At 42.1% G+C, this 23,336-nt stretch overlaps 1 protein-coding gene across 4 annotated transcripts in view; it reads right to left on the bottom strand.

Moving 5' to 3' along the window:
* The window catches only part of ZEB2 (zinc finger E-box binding homeobox 2), a 130,201-nt gene that overhangs the window by 103,555 nt on the left and 3,310 nt on the right, over positions 1 to 23,336 (bottom strand). The gene's annotated exons all lie outside the window — the stretch shown is intronic.

Genomic DNA, 23,336 nt, shown 5'->3' with positions numbered 1-23,336 from the left:
GACCATGCCAATCACTGTGACTATTTCTTTTCCTTGTTTGTTTTTTCACACTCCCTAAAGAACTGAAAAGGAATAAATACCCCAGCTTAAGGTTAGGGCTTCCTCTTTTCAAGAATGTTTCAGCACGGCCCAGAAACTGAACTGCCTGTGTCACAGAGCTCCTGGGAGCCTGATTAGCCAAGCTCTGAAATAGTCACAATCAGCGTTTATTGAGTATCTTCTGGACTCCAGATACTGCCCTAAGAATTTTGTTCAATACTCCCAATGAGTATTGAACAAAAATTTTAGTGTTTTATACTAAAATAAGTATTGGGGGGTGCTTGCGTGGCTCAGTCAGTTAAGCCCCTGACTCTTGATTTCAGCTCAGGTCATGACCTCACAGTTCGTGAGTTCGAACCTGGCATCAGGCTCGGGCTTTCTCTCTTTCTCTCTTTGCCCTTCCTGTGTTCTCTCTGCCTCTCTCAAAATAAATAAATAAATAGAAACTTAAAATAAGTATTGGCCCCCATTTTAAGCATTATGAACTAAAGCTTAGAGAGGTTAAGAAACACACCCAGAGCCACGTGGAGAGTAAGTGGCAGAATCAGAATTTGGACACAGATTTGTTTGTGTCTGAACACTGTGTCCTTTCATGGTATTGGATCCCTTGGTCCCCAGAGGGGAAGGAGAACTAGGCTCCCGTCGTAACTGAATGGACGCAGGGATGTTCTCGGGGCAGGGTCTGGGGTGTGGAGGTGTGAGAGCAGAGCCTGGCTCAGAGGCGCCAGTAGCACACACAGTAGGGTGTGGAAAGACAGTATTGCTTTGCCTCTGAGCGGACCAGTTAGTAGCTTGTAAATGTCATCCTTGGTTGTGTAAGCCATTTGGGATCTTCAAAAAAATATATTGAATTCTCATCCCATGCACGTCTCTAATGGCTGTTGTCCAAATCCTATTATCTGGGAACTTAATTTAAAATAGCTTCATCTTTTTTGAATTGTCAAAAATTCTCATAAAACAGGAATATTTCATACTTGCTCAGACCAAATTCTGTGAGACATCCAAAGCTTAGCTCTTAAATTCTGTCCTTAGATCAGTGAAGAGAGAAAACCTAGACTGTTGAAAAGCACAATGCAGATATGAATGTGAATGAATCCTTGAATCACAGGCAACCCTATGTGATAAACCATTTGGTTTATTTCCTGTATCTACTCAGAGTCTTTACCTGGAATAGGAAGTCAGAAGTGTTCACCAAATGGTTTCACTGAAAACAGAAAAAATGCTAAATTATTGTTCTTCTTTGACAATGTAAATGAATTTCTGAAAAGGTAGAAATTTCTAAGTTCATTTCCTTAAATTCTAAGCCCTTTAAGAAAGATAGACAATGTGGGAATACGCAGCTGCACTTTTTTTTTTTGAAGGTTACTGTTCCTTTAATGCCCAGCTGGTTCTGAGATGTAATAAAATTGACATATTGATTCCTTTGAATTTACAAATGCCTGTTTCATAAACTCCATCTCCAAAGCCTAGGCATCTTTAGAGCACTGTCATTTTTTTTCTCCAAATGGATCAATTATGTGCCCACGTAATCCTGTTACCTGTGAAATCCATGCATACTTCTCCCATTTGCTGCAGTTCCCAGGCGGACAAACTTGCATTATGTACGCATAAACAAACAGCGCATTTTCCTGATATTAGAGATTGTTTTCAAAGTGAAAGGCAATCTCTTGGGTCCTTTACTAAAAAAGAGAGAGTGAGAGAGAGAGAGAGGCAAAGAAAAAGGAAAAACTGCTCCTCCAAGCAACGTTAGTATATGTACACACACAAACAAGTGTGTGTGTGTGCATTTATATTTACTATTTGCAGTTCCCCCAAATTTAAATTATACAGTTTAGCTATGTTTAGTCCTTTAACCGAGTCAAGGAAGTAAATTCTTCATTTTAGTTATACTAGTTCATGAAGGGTTATCAATTTTTTTTATTGCTGTCTTTTCTCCTTTGTTGATTGATAATTAGTTATTTAAGGGCAAATCATCCCCGGGATGCCTTGTGACAACTGAGAAATGACAACCCAAAGCGACTTAGGTTAGAAAGTTTGCAGCCATTTTCTAGAAAGAACAGTCCTCTGCATTCGTCATTGTAGCATTGCCACTCACTGCCTCTGAGTTTTCCTTAAACACACACAGAGTCCTTTATTGAAACAACCGTAGAAAACACAGAGACTCTGCTTCTACTGCATTAGGAGAGAAACGCCTCAGTGAACTAGAAGGTCTTTCCCATGTCTTAAATCTGTAACAGCAAATTGTCTTCCTACACAAGCGCATTTCCATGTTCACGTGTGGACACCCTCACCAGTACACAATGCATAAAGAAGGCTTATGTGTGAATATACACAGACTATGCCCATAGATTCCCCCGCAAATAACCAACAAGCAAACACGCTTTTGTCTATGTGTGAACTCTCTGTGTGAGCAAAGTACCTTGCATGTTCTGCACAGAGATAGGAATTCTTGTTTCATTCTTGCAGCCCGTGCTGTATCTGATTTGCCTCACTTCACTGGGCACCCAGCAGTCCAGCTACACTGCACTTGCACTTTACAATTTGTCTCTAAGAGATTCCCAAAATCACAAAACATCTTGTCTGCTGTCCAATGTGCTCCCCATATGCAAGGAAGATGGTCTGAAAAATTGGGTTGTGTGTGGAGCCCTGTGGCCTGACCCACCGCTGCCATTGTGCGGGAGTGGTTTTGCCGTGTGTTAACCAGATTGGACATGCTGTACAAAGGCAGGCACCTTTGGTCCCACGACACAGCCAAACAGAAAACACAACAAGCAAGCCTGGCAAAGATGTCCAGCATGAATAAAAGCACAACAATTTGTCACATAGTTGCTACAAAACGTTCGCAGCTTTAGGGCTTGCCATGGGATGGCAGAGATAAGGCGATGTAAGGAATTTGGAAGTTTGAGGATTGGTGAGTCTGGGGCAATAGGAGAGTTAATTCGGGAAAGTGGATAAATAGTCATTGCAGAGGGATTATTTTCATTTGCTTTTTCATAAGGCCGAAGAAGGCCTTAATGTCATGAATTAAATCAGCAAGGCCAGTGTTCCAGGGTTCAATAAATTCCACGGTCTTGAAGGGCTGTCTGTTAGCCATCTCTTTCCAAACTCCCAAAGATATAACACCTTATGGTGTCAGCTTCTTGAAGATCAAGAATCATGTTCCATTTTCTTTCTCAAACTGGCGTAATGATGAATGAAAGGAAGAATTCTGAGGATGAAAAATCCTTCGACCCCACTCAGCCTCACCACCAACCCAGCAGAAAGGGAATCACACCGCCTCACATTAACTCTTTCAAATGCTGGGTTTCCTTTTCCAAATATCCTTCCACAATTACTTGTAACTGGAAATTCCATGATTCTGGTAACACTTAACCAATAAATTCTCTTCCTTGCTCTGGGCTCATGCCTTTTCTAAGTCTTAATTTTCTCTTCTGTAAAAGGTGTATTAAAATAATAGTATCTATTTGATAGAATTGTTGTCAGGACAACATCAGATGGCACAGGCAAAATTCCTAGCCACAGGTCCCAGCACATTATAAGTACTCAATAAATGTTAGATAATATTAGCTTCTTTGCAGTTGCCAGCGACATTTCACTGAAATACAAATAGGATTATGTCATTCTTCTTTAAAAAATGGTTCCCAAGCTCACCATCACCTATTTACTGGATCAGAGCCAGAAATACAGCCTAGGAGAGGCCTCTGCTCCAAGGCCGCTTCTGCCGACTCGATGTAAGCTCATCCTTTTGCATACGACCTAAGTTCAGACACCTTAGTTGGCCAACAGCACCTGAAGTGGTCTACTTTCCCCCCTCTAATGCCTATAACCGCCCAGGACGCCCTTCCCTAACTCTGCTGGTGAAATGAGAGTCCTGTGACCCACACTGCCCTCGAAAGTTGCCTTCCTCCGGAAGTCTGCCCTCCCCACCTGCTCCGAGACCTACTTATGCCATCTTGTACACTCCGTCCTCACTGGGTACAAAGTTCTCCATAACACTCACCACGTTTTTCTCATTTCTTGAGCACCTCCCTCCCCCTTCCTGCTAGACATCAAGACATCAAGCTTCTCAGGGACTTGGATTCATTTTTGGATCTGCAGCTTCAAGTACAGCACCTGCACATTATAGATGCTCAATTAATGCAGAATGAATAAACACTGTGATTTGCTGCTGGGATACCAGGAGCCTGAAAAGCACCTGGTGGGCAGACTTTTTAATTAATTTTGCAACAAATTTTTTTTCTTATGTGCAAAGCCCAGATTGCCCTGAAGAATGAAGGTAAAAGAAGCCGTGAGTGGAAAAAGAAAATGTGCATTTTTCTTCCACGAACCTGACATCAGCTCTGAAGAGGGAGGGGCTGCTACTAGACATAATGGAATGAATCACATGGGCTCACAGGGCAAACTTAGAAAGAAAAAGGACCTAAAATAACAAATTGCTGGCCAATCTAGTGCTGGAATAGCCACATAGTTCAGACCTTTTCTGAGGATCCTGATGATGCTGTAGGGTTATGGAGAAGGTATTTGGGACAGGGAGTCTGTATAACAGACATCGTCATTGTCATTGTCATCGTTCCATAAAACTAACGTAGGTGGAATCTCCCAAGAACTGCATGTTGCTCTGTGAACTTGGAACCAAATGTAACAAGTTCAGAAGATTTCTACTGCAAATTTTCCAAAGGGTAGGGCCTGGAGCTCTATGACATCTGTGATTCTCTAACCTTCATGACCCCTTGTAAACCCAGAACCAGGGCAGCCTGGAGCACGTCAGAGTCCCTCCCCCGTTCCACCACTCTCCTGAAATCTGAGCCGAGCCCCATGTGGCTGAGGATCTTTATGTTCACAGGTCCTGAAGGGAATCGTGGGAAGCCAGTCTTTGAGGAGGTACGCACTCTCCCTCACCAAAGGTGAACTGACTTCTGGAAGACGAAATCCTCCTAGTCACAGCTAGTGGGGGGTAGGACCTGGCGATCACAGAGGGATCATGAAGTTAACGGGTGACCTTTTTGGTTTCCTCCATTTATAGGTCTCATTTTATTTCTACTTGTAATATTAAATGGGAAACAGATTTAAATACAGAAAAAATGACGCCATGCCAATCAGAACAACTGGCTGGGTTATCACCTCTACATTGCACTGTTCTCTTGTGTCCAAAAAGTGATGAGGAAGGGTCATGGGTGGGGAGGCCTGGGATCGGAGGACAGTAGCACACTGTCAGGGAAACAGACTGCTCCTTATTTCTTTGTCTCTTTCCCCAAAATGTCAGGGCTACCCAAAGAATGTCTTCAGAGTGAAATCACTGATTTCTGCCTCAAACAGCAAAGAACCATGCAGAATATTTTACATAAGAGAAGCTGATTATTAGATTGATCTGTAACAGTTAACTAACCATATTCTTAGAATGGGCCTTATACAGAAAGATCATTTTACAGAATGACAAATACAGGAAGGGGATGCTTAAGAAGTCCCCCAAAGTCTCTTTAACTCCACTGGCAGTCAGCTATTCAAACCCCAGGTTCTCCTCAATTAATTATTAACATAATTTAAATTCATGTTGTTTAGGCAGTAAGCATAAGCATATTAAAGTTAAACTTTGTTCATTAAAAGGAGATCTTAAAAGCTTAGTGGTTCTTATTTTAATAATAAAAACATAGTGTGAATAAAAACTTTTACATAGTATCTAAACTATGAATCTACTCATGTCCTAATAGAATGTGCCATCAGCATGCTCAGAATATATTAAGTTGGCAGTATGATGCTTTGTTACAAAGTTACAACTTTGTGTGTTAAACAAAGAGACGCTATTAATCAACAGTAAATTCATTTCTTATTTCTTATTCAGGAAAAAAAATTAGTAATAACTTTATTCACCAGTTTTGGGGGATTTTAGGTAGATTACTAAAGACATGGTTTAAGATTCTAAGGAAAATATTGGCCTATTTCAACTCTCTGGTTCTTCCTTAAATTCTAAAACTAAACCCTCAGGTGTTTATTAGATTGGCTAATGGTTCTTTCTATCTGTGCTACCTGTTCCATAAAAAATTTCCTTCCAGGTCCTGTTTTATCAATGGGAGCATCGCACAGCAAACCAAATCTACATTGGTCAGAACTTCAGGTGCACCGTGTTCACTCCTGCAAGAATCTGGATTTGTATTGTTACATTTCCTAATCTGGGTCTAAAATACGTGCAGTGCTGCTTTCAGGAAGTAAAAAACTGATGGATTGTGCCATCTAGGGCAGCATTTGTTCAGCATTTGGTGCAAACGGGAGAGAAAAGATACAGAATGCATGGATTGATTTTCAAATTACCTCAATATTTTGAAAACATTTTCACCTGCATGCTGAGAATGCTAAGAATGGCAAGGAAGGCAATTGTGCATTTGCACAGCCTCCACTGCATTCATTTATAAATTACCTCATCACTGACTGAAATTAACACTGATTCTTACAGGCAATTTCTCAATTTCCAATGCTAATTACATTTTTTTTACTTTTAAATTCTGTACCACCTGTTTTGGGCAAGACATCTTAGGCAGCGCGACCGCATTTAATCACAATTTTAATTAACCGCCCTGTAGATGTGAAAAAGAAGCAATTATAATGTAGATGAATGATGATTTTTCTGCATTAAATTGTTTTGTTTCCCTGGTATGTTGATTGTAACACAGCACACAAATACAGTAACTGTACAATTTTTTTCTATTGTAATTTAGTAATTGTTTTTGGAAAACCAGTTTGGGAATGAGTGACTTCATCTGTTTACAAATTGATTGATACTGTTCACTCACTGATTGCTGCAGCGTATATTTTGGTATTGCACAGCCTAGCATAAAATATAATTAGATGTGCACAGGCTTTGCAGCACCATTTTGGAATCTAAAAATCAACTGTAACTGAAGTATGTTTTCCTTGAGCATACTAGTATCAGTTGGGGCTGATGAAATGATAATCAAAACAATGGGCTTTCCAATTCCACCACTAGTAGAAACCCTTGGTTTCAATCTGATAGTCTAATATGGTAAGTTTATGAATTACTCCGCACTAGGCCTGGGAGCTGGGGGCTGGCAAGTCTGAAGCTTGCGCAACTCACTAAGATCTGTATCACAAGAAGCGTACCAAGTGAGGTAAGGAAACAATGATGAAAAATAAAGAGTTGCCATTTGGCAATGGAACGATTGTTCCCGACACCCGGGCACAATGCACTGGTGTGCTGTAGCTATAGACTATCTCATCTCTACACTGTGATAAAATGAGATCGCATTCATGCTCCTGGCTTGCAGATACTGATCACTAAAGCCCTACCTCACTGCAGATACATTCGAAGATCTTATTTATGTGAAACACAGCTCGTTCTTCACTCAGCTAGGGAGGGTATGGGGGGGGGGAAGACAGCCACCAATATCTGTTTATTCAAAATCTGATGCTGACCGAAGGCTAGAAGGTCTAGGCTTACTATTCTCACATGAATTTGAAATCCCTTCAGGAATGCCCTCTGCGAACATCACATCCACTCCCAGTCCCATGAAAGTTCTCAGTTAATGCACCTTGTTGGCATCACAGGGCTGGTGTCTCCCTCAAATTATCCAATGAATTGTTCTGAAATGTGCTCACTTGGATGAGCCCTGGGCTAGGCCATTTCTGCTGGCCTGGAAACAAGGGGAAAAGGCCACGTAAGCAATTGTGAACGTTCAAAGGAAATGATTTACGAGATCTCTTCATCTTCTACTTTGCTTCTTTTTACACTCTCTTCCTTGGAAGATCCTAAACCAGGACAGTTCATTAAGAGGTGAGAAGTGATGTTGGTTCTAGCCATACGTTTGTTCTAAAACACAGCAAAGATGATGGCTGTATTTAGAGCATTTTACAGATAGAATGCTATGGGTTGGCACAGCAACGCAGATGAGGTCGAGCGAGGCATTGGGGCAGGAGGACTATTTGGATCAACTTGTATTTGTCTGTCTCCTTTGTAAATAGTTGCTAACAAAGTATTAATAGAAAACTCCAAATCAATGCCAAAGTTTACTTCATATATTAAGTAAGAATCTGCCCCCATTAATATAGTAAAAGGTCTATTCTTTTGCCAGATTGGAGATCTGTATGTCTAAGTCTTGTTCACAACAATGGGATGGAACACAAAAATCTCTCGTGAAACTAAGAGGAGAGCATGCTTTGCGAGCTAGGCTCCTAGCAGGGGGTCTTTTTCATGTATGATATTATGCAAAAACTAGCAATAAAAGCTTACTCCTGCCTAGTCACCCTACCTGTATCACCCTTTCTGGCTGGGAAAATTATCTGGTAGAAATGAGCACTGAGTAAAACCACTACTGAAAGAAAAAAGGCAATTCATTTCAGTTAGTAAAACTGTCATTGCTGAGAAAGTGGGCTTCAGGCAGGTAGAAGTGGGTATGTGTTTTACTCTAGAGATTTAATTTCTGATTTTTAGTGCAGTCTTGCCGGTTATTAGCAGCAATACTTTCATAATGCTCAATATGTTTCTCTCCTTTACCACCCTTCCTCACCTTACTCAGAACAGCTCTCGGGAAAGCTGTTGTTTTATGAATGGAGGTAAAAATAACCTTGAATATCTCAAATTATAGCCTCTTTACATAATGAAAAGGGAGTGATCTGGCAATAGATTAAAACAATTTTTTTTCATAAAGTTGTTCCAGCAATACTGCTTATTTGGAACTTTCTAAAAGTGGTAGCATCTGGCTCCTGCTGGGATGAGATGTCATCCCACAAACCTTTCTGTGAGCAGTCTGTCTTTGGGAGAAAATAAAGCACCTGATCCTGGGCCTTAGTCAGTCTTAGCTCCCCGGGTTTTCACACTCTGACCCACTGCGCGTTCCTTGGAGCAGAGAGCTGCTTCCCATGGCTACCTCCTCAATATAAACTTGCTAACTAATCTCTTAGCAAACACTTGAAGCAAACCTGGAGGGAGGAAAAAGAGGCAGAGAGGAAACAAAAAAACCCCAGGCAGAGATAAAGCCCAAGACATATTCAACGGGACACTGGAGTCTAAATTTAGTACTAAACTTAACTTTTCTTTGGAAGAGCTATAGCTGTTGTCTGTGGAACGGAGATTTTTATAACAATTATTTTCTTTCTCAATCTCAACCCTAATTTTCCTGCTGTCTGTTAAATAGGACTCATTCAAACATAAATTCCCTTGATTCTTTTTTCCTTGCTGGTCGCAATGTGCCTACCCTCACAGGTATTTGTAAATGGCTTCTTGGAGAACTGACTATCTTTTTTAATAATGTATCTTTTTAAAAGTCTGCCCAGTCCATGTACACACAAGGTAACTTTTCCTTAGGAATTGATGCGAGAATCCACTGTTGAAATAAATAATGACTTTCAACCAATGATCAAAGAAAAATAAATCTTTTACCCTAATAAGACTTTTTTAAGACTGGAATCCCCTTTTAAAATGGATAACAGTTAAAAGGCCACTGGCAATCTATTTATTTCCAAAGCTGTGTTTTAACATTGGCTACAGTAAACTGGAGGAGGAAATGAACCCTAGGATCTTCAAAGTTAAAGCTTTTAAAATAAAGTTGGTATGTCGTATTTGAAAACATATTGTTTGGAATTTAAGTTTTAATATCGAGGAATAAACAGAGCATTAAATCAAGCAAAACTGTGACAAGGCCAATATGCACACGGACGATGCCAGGAAGGCATCTTCAGCCCTTTGTTCACAGCTTAACAAAACTGTGCCGTCACACCACTTTAGTTCAACAGTGCCTGTCGAATGGGCATCAGCAGATCAGCCCATGCCTGTCATACACAGAGCCTGAAGACGGCTTGAAAGCAAGGGCTTATTCGACCCCCAGGTCTCGTTGGAAAGTGGCGAGGATTTTAAATCATCTAGTAAAGACACCAACACCCACCCTCCTGCAAAGTTAGAAGAGATGAGAAAGTGACAAAAAATACTGGTTTCAAAAAATAGACATGGAGGGGGGAAAGAAACCATACTCAGGCAAAGAGAGCACTTTTCGTATTTGTATCCTTTGTTAGAGCAATTATAAAAGTTTTGCAATCATAGATCTTTTCTTAAAGTGACAATCCCCGATACTGAAATAAAAAGTTTAATGTCATTGCTATTTTAAGATTTTCCCACATTTTTCTGGCCTTTAAACAATTGGATGAATGCTCTATTTATGTTATGTTACCAGGAGAGGAGGGAGTTATTTGACAAAGGGAACTTACAACCCCATGTTATTCAAAGGAGCATCTCTTTAAATATACTTTTTACTACATGGCTGTTTTTGTTGACAAAAAATGCACTAACTTTTGAATTGACAGTCTCCTGAGCTCTGGTCTCTGTGAACATATAATCTGCTTCCAAGTAGAAACCCGAGAAAACAAACCTGGTATAGAGAAGGATTGTTAACTTTCCTACAAGTTAACAATTAGGGGGAAAAAACACACCAAACCGCCTTATTTTCCTCCTATAACACTGATCATGAGATTTGGCTTTCAAGCTTTAATAAGTGCTGAGGAGGTGCCTCAGAACTTTGCTCCTGTTTAATTAAGTGTGCCCACTCCTCTTTAGGCATCCAATCAGATGCGATCAGAGCGAGCCCCCCCCCAGAGCAGGGCTGCTGAGCCCCAGTGGTAAGAATTAGCTGAAGGTGTTCTGAATCTCTCGACCTTTCAAGTTCCTCCAGGAAACACCGCTACTGAGATGCGCACATGAGTTGAGATTTCCCTTACAGTAAAGTTGAAAAGCTCTCCCTCTCAAGCCTCCCCCCGCCCCACTCCGTCTTTCACTCTGCTACTGTCAGTTTACTGCCTGTTCTTTAGCTGTCTCTTTTCCAGTCCCTACCCTGTCAGTTTCTGGCCTGCCAATTTCAACTTGAAGCTTGACTGGGCTGATTTGATGCAAATACCTCCAGGGAAAACCCTGAAACTGATGAACAGTTATGTCAAGTCGATTTTGCACCATCGGGAAAAGGTAACCTCTGAGAGAAAAAAAACAACAAGGTTAAAGAGACAAGGGCTTTTCACGTGTAATACCTCTGCTGCACATCTCGTTCACTGTTTACCATCCCTCAGAAATTGTAACTGTCAGAATTAGTCCTAATTGCAGATGCGAAAGCTGCCATTATAATAAAAACAGAGGCAGTGCAGGCATTAAATGTAGCAGCCTAATTTGTGAGACTACAGAAAAGGTAGAGTAAATGAATATTTCATTACTTTAATTACCAGGGACTACTCTTTTCTTGCTGTCTTATGATAAGTGTTGCTGTAACTAGCAACAGCAAACATCCACTAAAACATAAAGTGCAATAATCGTCCTGCTGTCAGGATCACCGCTTTAAAATACGAGCCGGGAAAAAATATAATGGTTTATCTATTTCTTAGAGATTGCAGAAGTAGAAGATGGAAATTCATTTAATGTCAGGGGAAGAAAAAAAAAGCACACACAAAGGCACCAGTAAACAGGTTTTAGTCAGAGAATAATGGCTCCAAGAGAGAGAAGGAAAAAAATCAGTTGGCTATACATTTGCCCTAAAAGAATGCTGCAACCTGAAAAGTGGGAGGGAACAGTGTTTGGATTTTTTTAAGGGAAAATTTCGTTTTGTGTTGCACAACGTAATTGCTTGAACATTAGAAAATAAAACTCCAGCGACTAGGGGAAAGATGAGGGGAAAGCAAGTGGTTTTCAAATGATTAAGCAAAGGTGGAAAAAGTTCAAGTTGGCAAAAGTTTAGAAGCTCAGTCTAGTTCCACTTAAAAAAGACTAGATAAAGCCTGCCAGGAAAAGACTTCGCCTGTAGTTTGAGAGTCCTGATTCACAAGATTTGGGAAGTATTGATAATTACTCACCACTGACACCTTGAAAAACGCTGGGCAGCTCTCTAGAAATGTCAGTTTCAGGTAGCGGGGCAAAGCCAGTGAGGAGGTGGCTGGGTTGTGGGAGGGGGAGGTGGGCCCGGGAGTGGGGGGTGTGGTTGAGGAGGTTTCTGAGACTGGTTGAAGCCAGCCTGTCTCTGCATTTATCACTTTGTCCCAGAGGAGGTGTTTGTTCAACATAGCAGTTTGACAGCACAAAAACACTGTGGCCAGAAGCCCTATCAAAGAACCTACTGACACATATCATTTGTGGTCTTGGTTTCACAGGGTAAGGCTACCTCACACTTTATCTGCACAAGTATAAAACTCCACACATTTCTAAGTGTTCACTATAGTTTAATTCCCTCCCTTTTTTCTTTCCCTCTTAGATATTATAAACACTGCTTTAAAACCCCATCTTTATTCAGGACTCCTGAATGCCGTTTTAAATACCATAATAATTTGCACTCAAGTTAGCATAATCCATGTTAAGGTTGGTAATATTGAAGGAAAATGGGCGGGGGGAGGTAACAGTTTAAAAGCATGAGGCTTATAATTTATCCTAAATAATACACTTAAAGTTTAGATCAATAGGTGCAAGTAAGTTTTGTAAGAATCATGTGGCATAGGGAACACTTTTTCTTTCTTAAAATAAATCTTAGCAAACAGGAGTCTATGTTAATTCTTCACCTCTACTATTTTCATGTGAATATATTTCATTCACAAACTGTGTGATTGTAGTCAGAGAGGAAAAGTCTCGGAGTTGGGGTTTAAGGGTGTATTTGTGTCTGTGTGCACCTGGAATGTGTACATGTGGCTTGTATTTAGCTTTCAAATTCCCACCAGCAGAGCAAAGGTGATGGGAAATCTTTAGAGGACAACCATTTTGTTTAGAGATTTTCCCCTTTTAATGGGTCTATTTATTATGAAAACACAGCTTTACTGAGTTCTTTATATATAAACCTCACCTCCTAAAACTGAGAAATCTCATGATGTGAAACACTTCCATTGATGTGCTTTGTGTCTAAAATAGAAACTGAGGTACTTCCAAGAATAGGCAAATTGCAAAGCTTCTTTGATTACAGTTACTCAGATATATAAGACAATATGGATACAGTTTAAACTAAGAAACAGTGAAGTCTGTACATTACATTACAGGTCACTTGGGCACTGAATTCCTTGACATTTACTCCTCTGTGTAAGATAGAGGAAAAAATCTCAGATCTTAAATAGCATGATATTTTCCTCTGTTGATCTATTATTGGTTGCTTATTTATAGGAGGGAATGTCTATCACCTTGTCAGGAGTACCTTTCTTTCCTGGAGTTGAATATGAAAAGAAATATGAAATTATACAAAGAACAAAAATCACCATATTGTCATATTAACAACCTAAGTATTAGAGAGGAATCCATTACATTTTTTTAAATGTGGAGTATGTTTTGACTTTTTGTCATGAGAAATCATTAATGACAACGACCTGTTCCCAAAAGAGTGCACTCACTGACTTCTATCACCTGAGATTATTTAAAAATGTTCCCACCTTATTGTTGTGACTTAAAAATACACCTTCGTATAGTTGCTCTTGTGATAAATAACGTTAGCTAAACTGACCAGTTCTGCATTTGTTATTTGCTTGAAAGAATATCTTCACTTAAGTGGGATTTAAATTTTTAATTTCAGAACATTCAAGTTCAGAATTAGGTCTCCTCCAGCTTGAAGCAGAGTGTGTGTGGGTTTAGGCTGAAATCACACACGGCAGCCCAGAAAAATGAAGAATAACTGCAAACAGATTATACACAAGAGAACATGACATTGAATCCCATGGCTTACAGGAAAAGTGATCTGGGATCTTACTTTTATTGTAGTGTTCTTTTTCTTTTTTTAAAGAAAAGGTACTTAAATATGTGCACTAGCACATCAGTATCGTCTTTTCATTCTAACTGTTACTTCAAATCTCAGCCCCTCAACTCAGCTTACTAATAGAACTAAGTTTGTAAAAAAAAAATCATAAATCATTATGACGATTACATTCTTCCACTGAAAAAATGAAAGCAAAGTTCAATCGAATCCTTCTCGAAATGTTTGCTCCTCTTACATCCCTACGTGTCCCCGAAGCTTGCTCTTCCAAAGTCTGGTTTTCGGAAGAGCCCATATTAATTTCTAACCAGGACTGCAGCGTCCACTGTAATGCACTTGGCTTTATTAGCTATCAAACGTTCATGGGTCACAAACACACACTATCAGATGAGACACTGACCATCTTCCTTCTCTTTTCAGCTCCTCTAACTTTCCTGTCAGGAGCCTGAAAAAAATATGTGCAGTTACTGTTGCTGAAGGGAGACAAAGTTTAACTTCTGGGTTGGCAATTGGGGAATAATTCATGAGCAGATTTCTAGCAAATGATATGATTTGCTAAATTTTGGTCTTTGATTTATATTTATGTACTCCTGCTACTGTTAAGGTTTTGCCAACCTCAATTAGATCATGAATGAGATCATTTTAATTCAGCCCCCAAACTGTGACCTGACCATGGTCTGAAAGTGTTCAAAAAGTAATTTTAAGCCTTCCTTTGATTTGAAAAGGAATACTGCATGCTTGGTCGTTCATACAAATAACATAAAACTTAATTATTGGATGATTTGGCAAAGGACCTTCTTGTCAAACAACAGTCAATGCCAGCTACTGTGATGCTGGCTGTGCCCGGCCCCGAGCACACAGCCCCCTGTATACAGCATTTGTTCATTGTGTGTCAGGGCAAGATGCTTTCAAATAGGATTCATGGATCTGGGAGGCAGGGTGCAACTCGAAGGGTGTACCATATTTATAACTCCAGTTAAAAAAATGCTGTCTCACCTAGAAGGGAAGTAGATCCGCGCTGTCAAATCACCAGGAGGCTGTGACAAAGGGAGCTTGCAGCCTGACACACGGTGTAACAACATAGCAAACACCTTTAATCCTGTCATGTCTCATACCCTTTACTTTCTCACACATTTGTGGCTGCTTGAACGTTGACACCTACACTCTTTTTCGAAACTAAATAAGGCAATCTTATTTAAGCCCAAATGCAACACCTGTAAAGTTATTCTTGTGCCCAGCAAAAAATAACCATTAACTCCTTCCTCTTATAAATGCCTCTCTGCTGGCTTTGGCAAGTCTCAAGCTGGTAACAGTCGGCCTCAGGCTCTGACTCTGAGGTTCACATGACCTTCCAGGCTCCGAAAGATAGGAAACACTTCCCCCCTAGAAAAGATGCGAGGGCTGTGATAATGTCACTGTCCCAACTGGCCTCTTGCAGCTTTTTGAGCTGAAGCCCCTTTCTTCATCACAAACTTCTGGTGTCTTTTATAGTAAGGAGAGAGGCCCCAGCTGCTTCATCCCCTCTAGCTACCATAGTCTAATATTTTAAAAGCTGGAAATGAAAATAGCTTTTCTAAAGATATTTCCTGGAATTTTTAATGTGCTGCCTTGATTCCTTTTTTTTTCTTGCCAATTATAAACCACCATTTGGAGGGCTTATGAGCAATGTAAGTCCACCTCATCTAATTAAACCACATTGTTTTAAAAGCTTGAACAGTTTTCATGTCTACAAGACTTGTCTGAATAATAAACTGCTAGAACCAGAATCCTGAGTGTTTTTGGAGAGTTAGGATTTTATCTGCTGAGTGCAAGGGGCCAGGCACTCAAAGAGTTAAGGAGTGTTCCCGCATTGCTGGGTAGGTTAATATCACAGCTGCCTGGTAAAGCATTATCCCGGTACCTCACTTAACAAAAGCCTCCTTTTGCAAACAGACTCCCACTTTCCCCCCAAGTGTCCAAAGGTGTTTACTGAAGTAAATCTGCCTAAATCCTTCATTGCTTGGGTCATGGGGGTGGATAGGAGGGGTGGAAGGTGTAGGGATAATCTCTTTTTGTAAATTCTGTAAATCTTCTGGGAAAAAGGAAAAAAAATCAGGAATCTGTGTCACATGCTCATGTACAACTTCTAATATCTCCACTAGTTTTGCTCTTATAAGTGAAATCCGCACCCTGGCTATCAGAAAAGCCCATTTCCAATTATTCACTCTGCTGTGGAAGCGACTGCACTTCTAAACTTGTGTGTGTGTGTGTGTGTGTGTGTGTGAGCGTGCGTGTGTGTCTGTGCGCGCACACGCATTATGCACTTAATCTATTTGTTGAAAAAACTTGGTATCTAAAACTGGTTTCAGAAAGAAAAAAAAAGAGAAGACAGTTTAGGAGCAAGATAATGTAGCTGAAAAGTTGTCACGAGAGCTTTCTGCTCTTGCTGTGGTCTCATTCCGATACCATTAACTGCATGTTACTTTTGCATGTTGAAAATGGAGGCAAATAACACAGTAAAACCTGACAGGTCCGCCTGCGAGGGTTTAAACAGTTCCCAGTAAGAAGGAGCCCTTGAGGCATAAACTTTCTCTCTCAGGAGAACGTGAATACCACCAACCCCTCCCTACAAATCTTGAAGCATCCAGTTTGAGATACAAAAAGGCTGTCATCTCACAAATGTTAAACATACTAAAAAAATCTGAAAAAAAAGTATGAAGAAGGTGTGAAAAACGTGGCACTTTACAGCCCTCAAAGCTTTTTAAAATAGAACAACTTTTCCCCCTAAAATTCTTTTCAGAGAATTTTTTTTTTCCTTTTTGGCTCATTTAAGAGTTTCTTTCTTGGCTTTTTTCCCCTTTCATTTGAAAATATGAATTATCATAAAAAGTCAGGGGAAAAAACGGGAAAGTCTTTTCCAGTTTTCCTGAAGATTTATCAGTGTGTTCAGGCTGGGTGCAAGCACTTCTCCCTTTCTCTCTGGGCCAGACACCCATCCCTGAAACCAGAGCAGGGCCTTGGGAGACTTTATCCCTTCTCTCCTTCAGAGCAGGCTCCAGCTGCAGCCCCCCAGCCCCCCACCGCCAGTGCCCTCACCTCCCTGGTCTGATGGTAAACAATAAGTAAAGCCAAATAGCAGGCGGCACTCAAGAGTGGGAAGTCCACACACCTGACCCCGAGTCTACCAGGCTTCTGAGGGAGAATTTGATCCCTCTCTGACACTTTTTACCTCAAGTGTTGAGCGGGTGGCCATGAATAGTACAGACATGCCATCTTGTAACACTATATGCCTGTCAGGAGGGACAAGGCCTGGTCAAGCACCAACTATATAAGGCTGGTAACCAGGGAAAGCCCAACAAACAGCCACAAACACCTAAGTTATTTCACTCAGCTACTACCCTCTGCCTCTCTCCTCTTCTCTCCTCTCTCTCTCTCTCTCTCTCTCTCTCCCTCTCTCTCTCTCTCTCTCTTTCTTTTCATCTTGGCTTTCTGTGGCAGAATGCAAATGGAGCCTGCCGGCGGTGAAAGGGCTGAATTGTGATTAAGAAGAAGAAGAGCTCCTTTCTTTGTTCTCCCCTCAGGGGATGTTTACTGGGAGAGACACAGCGGATCAGATATGAAAGGCATTCAGGTCAGCATTGATGTGAGCGAAAGTGAAATCATACCTAAGGCATTCAAAAGACCGCCGTGTCAGGGGTTCAGCTAACGGTGCAGCTACTGTGCGTGTCTTCCCGGAGAGGCAAAAATCTTTTCACAGACTAGCGATTTTTTTTTCCTCCCTAATTTACTACAAAATTATAAAAGTTTCCCCACCCTATTTACCTCCTACCAGATGACACAAGAGTTGGTATTTTCTCTCCTCATGGGCCACACGCGAAATTAGACCAACTTCTAATAACTGTATTACCTTAATGAACCAGCAAGGCACCATCTGAACTGTGAAATCTTTCTTTTTTAGGCAGATGTATTCATGTGTGATACATATATGCATAATATGTAGGGGAGAACTGAATGAAGAGAAAAGCTAAACACACACACACACACACACACACACACACATGGATGGCTTTTCCTCTCACTTTTCTCAGAGGAAACACAAGACAACACATACACACATGTGCACGCACGCGCGCGTGCACACACACACAGTATAAAAACAATACAGAACACCTTAAAACGAAATTCTTTATTTACCTTGTAACTACTAGTTACACTTTTCCTGAGAGTTTTTACTCCGACAGGACTGTCACCCAAGATAGAAGTATTTGGCACATAGCTATTAAGGCAAAGACTTCCACAGAGTCTTCTGGTTATTACTGCTTTCCTTTTTAAAAAAATGCTTGATGAAATACTTGGATCTTACTTTTTAAAAGTTTACTCTCCCCACAACCCAAAGAGTCATTCAATAGATTTTCCAAGTGGTAAGCTGATGCTGTTGGTATAAACAGAGCTATGTAAATATACACAAAATTCACAAATCACAGCAAACATACAAATAATAGGGAGGTACCTAGATGTTTCAAGGCTTAAAAATGAAAAGGAAAATCACATTTCATCTTCTGATTGCTACAGAAAGAAAAGAAATTGGGAGGGGAGAAGAGAACTATATTTATTGGTTTTAAATCATCCTCTCTGCTCTGAATTATTTTTTTTCCCAACCTTCACATCTTGGCTAAAAAGCATATTTGGGCTTATGTGAACATCTGCTTTTGTGGTGACATTTAATTCTGTATATTTTCAACTAGTGTTTCTGCATCACAGATTTTCCTCCTTTATCTCTTTGCTCTAAAAAGACAACCAAAGAGCAATCAAAAAGGTGTCTGACTTGGCCATTCAGACAATTGCCCCCTTGTGGGAATGCGGGAATGAATGGTACAGTGGGCACCCCAGCACCATTGACGTTATAAACATGTAAATGAAACACATTAGGGCAGACAATCAATTGTCTGTGAGCATTGCAAACCTGCACTCCCTCTCTCTGTGACAGGCACAAAATAGTGTCTACCTTGGGAAGCCACGGTGCTGGAGAGGAGAAGGACAAAGAGTTCCCTTTCACACAGAAGAAAATGCACCTTAAAAGCCTTGGAAGAATGCAGATGACAAAAACTGTTGCAGAGAAAAGAATCTCCCACATCTCAGAATAAGCGCCACACTGCCAGAGAGCTAGCCACACCGTCCTTTCCTACCTTCAGGGTAGACATACATTTTCCCCAGGAAATATCCTTAACACAGCATTAGGGGCTTCGAGAACCTCCTGGAATTTTCTTTACTTGGAGCAAATTAAGCCAGCAAGGAAGGAAGCATCGCACACATGTGACAGAGCAGTTTGGCAGGGGGACTTTAATCATGGCTTTATTCAAATTATATTCGGAAATAAATGCTTAAAGACATGAATTTATTTTTATTTGGCAACAGAGGAACAACGCAAAGTTTAAAATCCTTAGCCCGCCCTTACCCCTGGTGGAGCGTCACGCTGAGGGTGCCAGCAGGCCAGTGGCTCTGCTTCGAAGGAAGGCATGTTTCTGCCCCAATGGACTTAGTTTTCCCAAACCGAAATAAAACAAATAATCAGTCTAGACCCATAGCCCCCAGTCTTCCGTGTGTGCAGCGTGACGAAACTTGCACCGAGATCTCCACAGAGAGAAAAGGATGGAGATGGCTATCTCTGGAGCGCCCTCAGAACTGGTACCTGCCACACCAAGTGCCTCGGAGTGCTTTGAGAATCAGCACAACGGTCTCCCTACAAACTCATCGGCTCTGTGAAGCAAGCTACTTGCCAAAGATTTCCCCACTTGCAAAGATATAACCAAGTTTGCAGCGACTGTAATCCGAGGGAAACTTCCCTGCCTCAGTGTGTACTAAGGGGCTCTCACTGGGCCAGCCCCATCCCAGCTTCACCTTTCACACCTCTCGGAGGGGAGAGGCAGGAGCCACATCCTTAAGAAGGGGCTCAATGCATTTCTTTTCCTTTTTATTTAAGCATCTCTGAAACGGAAGCAACCTCTCGGTCCTCAGGTCCTCGGCTCCCTCTAAGCATCACCACCAGCACCTCCACTCCCTTGAAGGAAGTGGTAAGGAGAGAGGGCTTATCTTAAAAAAGGATAATCATTTCTGCTCATCTGATTGCTTCTCCCCTAGGGTCCAAAGCCCTGAAAACATCCAGCTTTATCCCTTGTCTTTGCCACTGGAAATCAGAGAGCATTTGTAAAAATCTCCCCCACTCTCCCCACGAAATTCCCAAGCCTTTAGCTGAAAGTTTGAAGACAAATCAAATTCAACTTTTCTTTCTTTCCTTCTTCCTTCCATTTCCTTTTCCCCTCCACTCCTAATTCAGTTTCCATTTAAAAGACAGCTCCATTCCCTTTTCTGAAACAAGCAGTTTCCAGATTTGATTTTGGTTACAACCTGCATGTGTATGTGCGATTTCTCAGAAGCTGATGCTAGAAGGCAGTGGGTTGGGGAGGCTGGCCCATCTTCCCAGCCTCCGCAGGAGGCAAGAGGGAAGCCGGGTCATCCCCTGGAGCCCCAAGCCCCGAATCTGGGGCTAAAGCAACAAACTTTGCAAGTTACAACCGGGCCGCTCCAGAGACAGGCAACAGCCGGGCATCTCCCGCTCCAAGTGCTCATTTCTGACTCCAAGGCTGTGTGGAGATAGCGGGGTATAATCAGGGGATGGAAAAGGGGGGCTGGGTTTCCCCCCTCCTCTCCAGCTTCAGTGAAAGTGTTACAAAGTGAGTCAGGCGACTGAAGATCATCTGACTGAACTTTCTTGAAACCGACACACATTCTTGTCTGCCGGCAACTTGCTTTTTGCCTCCTTCCCCCTCACCCCTCTCCGCCTTTCCTCCTGCACATCTTATTTTCTGGGAAGAGATTTCATCCTTTCCATGTGGGGGAAAGGAGACTGTCAGCTATGGATTAACTTGGCCCTGGCACTGTCTTTGCCAAGCATCTTGCTGGCCTGAGAATCTTGAAGGCTGGATTTTAGATTCCTGTTTCTCTCTTTGCACATTTATTACCCTCAAACTGCCTCCTTCTCCTTTGCTTTTTAATAATTGTGTACAAGATCGTCTTCTAACTCACGTTCTTGGCCAGCCTTTTAAACAGACGTGCGCACACACACACACACACACACACACACACACTTGCTTTACATGTTTTTTCTTCTTGTCGCCTCCGTGTATATATACATTGTTGACTTCATTAAAATTATATAGAGTGCCATTCTAGTTTCCTGGATGACCATCTTTTTTTTTTTCTTGCAGCTTCTTACTTCTGTGATTAGTATTGCCATTATTCCTTTCCAGGAATTTCTATATGATTTTGATAAGCATCATCATATTTAGTGTTATCAGCAAAGACACAAGCTCAAAAGTGACATCTTTTCCATGAATCCAGGAAAAAAGAAAAAATCCACTCAGTTCAGATAAATCCTGGCAATTCCCAAAGGGAAAGGCATTGGATATGTGCTTGATGAGAAAGAAAATGAAAAAGGGAGAAGAAAACTCTTCTACCTGCTTCTCTAAACCAGGGCATTGCTCAGTCAGATTAAACCCCAAGAAAAAACACTGACAAGTAACCAATTCACAGCATGTTTTTCACAGATTATTGGAAAAAGAGACAGGTAGTAAAAGTTAGAGAAGCTCTAAGCAATGGACAGGCTTGCTGGTAAATCTGCAAGGTCTGAGATAAATGCCTCAAAATTTGCAATTCAACTTTCCATTTCGGAGTGTTGAGGCTTCGCCCAAGTTAGTGGCTGGGCGGAGGGAAATGGTGGCAGTGTCTATGGCTGAGCACCTCCCTGGCCCTCGGTTTCACCTGCGAAGCCTCCCACAGGCCTTCCTCTCTGCCAACCCCCACCCCTCAGAGTTCCCAGGAAGCTTGGAGCTCTGTTTCCCCAGACCTGGGCTCTGGCCTGACCTCACTGCCTGGGCCAGGCTGGTCATCGGTGGCAAAATCCCGAAGGGGGTGGGAGGAGGCAGGAAAGCAGAAACAAACATTCTAAATAGTCTCCTCTGCAAAAGAACACTTCTGGGAACCTTGCTTTATATCTCATTCTCTTTTCTCTCAGGAAAAAAAAATGACTGTTTAACATAAGAAAAAAAAAAACCTCCTTGACACAAAGCTTTTGTTATCCAGTTGATCAGCACCGTGCTTTAGATACTTGTAAGAGGGGGAAAAAAGCCCCACAACAGACATTGATTTTAGAAAATCAATAACCAACATTTAATAAAAGGAACAGAGGAAACACAAGAGAGGAGAGGGGGACATTAGGTATAATTTTAGTGTCTACTAAATTACCCAGAGATGGGGAAGGGGAGGTCTCCTGTGTAAGGACCACCTTAAATAATGCCAGATACCAGAATGAAGAAAAAAATTAAATTAAGAGAGACAGAGAGAGGGGAAGAGAGAGAAAGAGAGACAGAGAGAGAGAGAGAGAGAGAGAGAGAGAGAGAGAGACAGAGACAGAGACAGAGACAGAGAGAAGATACTGACTTAAAAAGAGGCAGCCTGAACTGGATCTTGGGGAAGCAGCTCAGAATATATTATTGTACTTGTTTTTTTTTTTTTTTTGTAATACTAAGCCAAGCAAATAGATCAAAGGCAGCACAAAGGGAAAAGGCAGGATAACGTAACGAACAGTTTCTGACTAAAATTCCTCTATCACTCCCCCATATGGCTCGACACCTCCACCACAACAAGCAAAAGATACACACACACACACACACACACACACACACACACACACACACAAAACCTAGAGAGGCAGAGACACAGAGAGAGAAGCATCGTTTGTCTCTAATCAAAATTCTCTCGGCTTTGTGTTTTCTCTCCCTGCAGCACCCACACTGCGCCCCCGGCCGCCCCCTCCCTGCGCCGCGCAGCTCCGGGGCCGGTCGGGGGCGCGCACAATTGTCCTCTCTAGAGGAAAGTTGCTCCAAGTGGGCCGGGCGGTCCCCGCGACGTGCGGGCTGGGTCTGCGGGAGGCCAGAGGCCGGGCCGGCGCCGCGTCCCCACGTCCGGCTCCGGAGCGTCCACGCGGCCCCGCGCCGGGTGATAAAGCTGAGATCGAGGGGAGCGAGAAGTTTCCTTTCCCAGTCTGAGCTGGCGCTAGTTCGCTTGTTTGTTTTGGGGGGGGTTGGTTTTTCTTTTCAAACTCAGTATCCTCTGTCAGCTCCCCCCGGCACCCTCTCGGGTCCCCAGCTCTCTCCCCTCCCCCAAGCGCCTTCTGCGCTCTTGCCAATCACTTTTCTCTTTTATTCCCACGATTTTGTTTGGGGGTAATACCTAGGGGGTCGATCTCTCTCTCTCTCTCTCTCTCTCTCTCTCTCTCTCTCTCTCTCTCTCCCCCCCCTTCCCTTCATCCCTATCTGCCCTTCTCCAAGACGGACTTTATTAACAGCCACCCTTTGAATCTCCCTCCTCTGGTCTGTGTGTCCCCCTCGGACCCCCATCTCCTTCCTCCTTCCTGACTCAGCTTGGATAACGGGCTCCTCCTGACCACGTAGAAACTGCCCAGAAAAGTCTCCCTGCTCTCTTGGACTCCGCCAGTCCCCGGCGTGGGGCCAGAGCCCGCCGGAGAGGAGCCGCCCACCCCCGAGCCCGCGCGGACCCCGCCGG

Source organism: Suricata suricatta, chromosome 3 (assembly GCF_006229205.1).
Source record: "Suricata suricatta isolate VVHF042 chromosome 3, meerkat_22Aug2017_6uvM2_HiC, whole genome shotgun sequence".
Classification (NCBI taxonomy): Eukaryota; Metazoa; Chordata; class Mammalia; order Carnivora; family Herpestidae; genus Suricata; species Suricata suricatta.
The sequence above is the reverse complement of the archived record's forward strand: the minus strand, read 5'-3'. Positions and strand labels throughout refer to the sequence as shown.